This window comes from Bombina bombina, chromosome 7 (genome assembly GCF_027579735.1).
Source record: "Bombina bombina isolate aBomBom1 chromosome 7, aBomBom1.pri, whole genome shotgun sequence".
NCBI lineage: Eukaryota > Metazoa > Chordata > Amphibia > Anura > Bombinatoridae > Bombina > Bombina bombina.
The window spans coordinates 495899300-495902419 of record NC_069505.1 but is presented as its reverse complement, the minus strand read 5'-3'; positions in this window follow the sequence as shown (position 1 = coordinate 495902419).

Below are 3120 nucleotides of genomic sequence, written 5' to 3'. Positions count from 1 at the left end.
ATAAACTGAAAAATTGTGAAAAATGTTGTTGATCTAAAATTGAAAATATATAATGATCCATTTAAACACACACTAGGGGCGCGATCCGATATACGGCGCAGGTTTCAGCGCAAGCGTGGAAACCTGCGCCGTCCGTAGTTTCAGCTCGCAACTCGAGCTATCTCTTATACGGCGCCGTCAGATGCTAAAGTGCCGTAAGTCTGACAAAATAGCGATGTCCAGAAATCTGCGTAAGTACAAATTTCTGGAGTCGCCAGTGACTTACGGCACTTTAGAAACTGCCGCCGCATAAAAAAACGGACTAAATTATAAAATCTCCCGTAACTGTCTAACACGCCTCCCAAACATAGCCGGACACGTATACCCCTCTATCCGCAATCCCCCCTCGCACTCCTAACAATAAATATATTAACCCCTAAACCGCCGCTCCCGGACCCTGCCGCCAGCTACATTAACTATATTACCCCCTAATGTGAGCCCCCTACCCTGCCGCCAGCTACATTAACTATATTACCCCCTAATATGATCCCCCTACACCGCCACCACCTATTTTAACTATATTACCCCCTAATATAATCCCCCTACACCGCCGCCACCTACATTATATGTACTACCCCCTAATCTGACCCCCTTACACCGCCGCCACCTATATTAAAATTATTAACCCCTAATCTAATCCCCCTACACCGCCGCCACCTATAATAAATGTATTACCCCCTAAAATACTAAAGTGTCCCTGCACTGCATTGACCCAAAGTAATCGGCTCTATTACCAGCCCTTAAAAGGGCCTTTTGCGGGGCATTGCCCCAAAGTAATCAGCTCTTTTACCTGTAATCTGACCCACCTACACCGCCGCCACCTATATTAAATATATTAACCCCTAATCTTATCCCCCTACACCGCCGCCACCTATATTAAATATATTAACCCCTAATCTGACCCCCCTACACCGCCGCCACCTATATTAACTATATTAACCCTAATTATATTAGGGTTAATATAGTTAAAGGGATACTAACCCCGACTTTTTTCTTTCATGTTCAGATAAAGCATGCAATTTTAAGCAACTTTCTAATTTACTCCTATTATCAATTTTTCTTTGTTCTCATGTTATCTTGATTTGAAAAAGCAGTAATGAAAGGTTAGGAGCTAGCCCATTTTTAGTTCAGCACCTGGGTAGCGCTTGCTAATTGGTTTGCTACCTTTAGCCACATATCAGCAAGTTCTACCCAGGTGCTGAACAAAAAATGGGCTGGCTCTAAAGCATACAGTACTGCTTTTTCAAATCAAGATAGCATGAGAACAAAGAAAAATTGATAATAGGAGAAAATTAGAAAGTTGCTTAAAATCTCATGCTCTATCTGAATCATAAAAGAAAAAAAATGGGTTTAGTATCCCTTTAATATAGTTATTATATTATATATATTAACTATATTAACCCTATCTAACTCTAACACCCCTAACTTAATTATTATTAAAATAAATCTAAATAATATTAATAATATTAACTACATTATTCCTATTTAAAACTAAATACTTACCTATAAAATAAACCCTAAGATAGCTACAATATAATTAATAATTACATTGTAGCTATTTTAGGGTTTATATTTATTTTACAGGTAACTTGGTATTTATTTTAACTAAGTACAATAGCTATTAAATAGTTAGTAACTATTTAATAGCTACCTAGTTAAAATAATTACCAATTTACCTGTAAAATAAATCCTAACCTAAGTTACAAATACACCTACACTATCAATAAATTAAATAAACTACCCCATTATAACCCACACACCCCTACTCTAAAACCCACCCTATCCCCCCTTAAAAAAACCTAAGTCTAACCCCCAAGTGCTCCTTACCTGTCCTGAAGACCGGCGGAGAAGGTCCTGTTCCAGGCGGAGAAGTCTTCTTCCAGGCGGCGATCTCTTCTTCTTCTTCCAGGAACCAGCCAGCGCGGAGCGGAGGAGTTGAAGACCGATGACCGCGGAGCTGAAAACCGTCCTCCCTGGAACTGAAGACCGGTGATGCAGGAACTGAAGATCGGCGACGCTGGAACTGAAGACCGGAGCCATGGAGCGTGGAGGATCCTCTTTATACGATCGCCGCCATACACTGAATAGGAATTCAAGGTACGTGATTAAAAATGGCGTCCCTTGAATTCCTATTGGCTGATTTGAGCCTTCAAATTCAAATCAGCCAATCGGATGAGAGCTTCTTTAATTCTATTGGCTGATTTGATTATCCAATAGAATAAGAGCTACTGTAATTCTATTGGCTATTCTAATCAGCCAATAGAATTACAGTAGCTCTTATTCTATTGGCTATTGGGCCCTAGGTACATGAAATATATATATATATATATATATATATATATATATATAAAGGAGGGTTAATGACCACAAATGGTTTCATTAAGACTTTATTTCAGTGGGGTAGGTAAAAGTTAGGGTTACTAGACCTATATGGCACAAGTAGCAATTTTATTGCAGCATAGTGAGAGTATTCTTATTGGCTGATCTTAGTGATCAGCTGTTAGAAGCCTTTATTGTTTAGTAACATATAGAATGTGGTCATAATATATAATAAAGGGCGAGGTTACGAGTGGCGTGCTAACTGTTGCGTGCGAGTGATATCAGGTTTATCGCAGGTGATTGCATGTATCAGAAGTAGCGTGGGTACTACAAGTTTAAAGTAAATGCGTTCACTTGAGCGCTATTGAATTTTACACACAGTGGATGGAATAAAAAAATGAATAAACATACTGGGGCCGATTTATCAAGGTCTATCCAACATGATATGCTGTAGCGTATCATGTCCGACAGACATTGCTGAATGCCGACAGCATACGCTGTCGGCATTTAACATTGCACAAGCAGTTCACCAGAACTGCTTGTGAAATGCCGCCCCCTGCAGATTTGCAGCCAATCGGCCACTAGCAGGGGGTATCAATCAGCCCGATCCTATAGAATCGGGCGGATTGCAGACCGCAGCCTCAGAGGCAGCGGACCAGTTATGGAGCAGCAGTCTTTAGACCGCTGCCTATTGTCATGTGCTGTCTGGGTACATTGGACTCACTTGGTTCCATGGTTAAGCCGACCCGGCTTTTGTATATT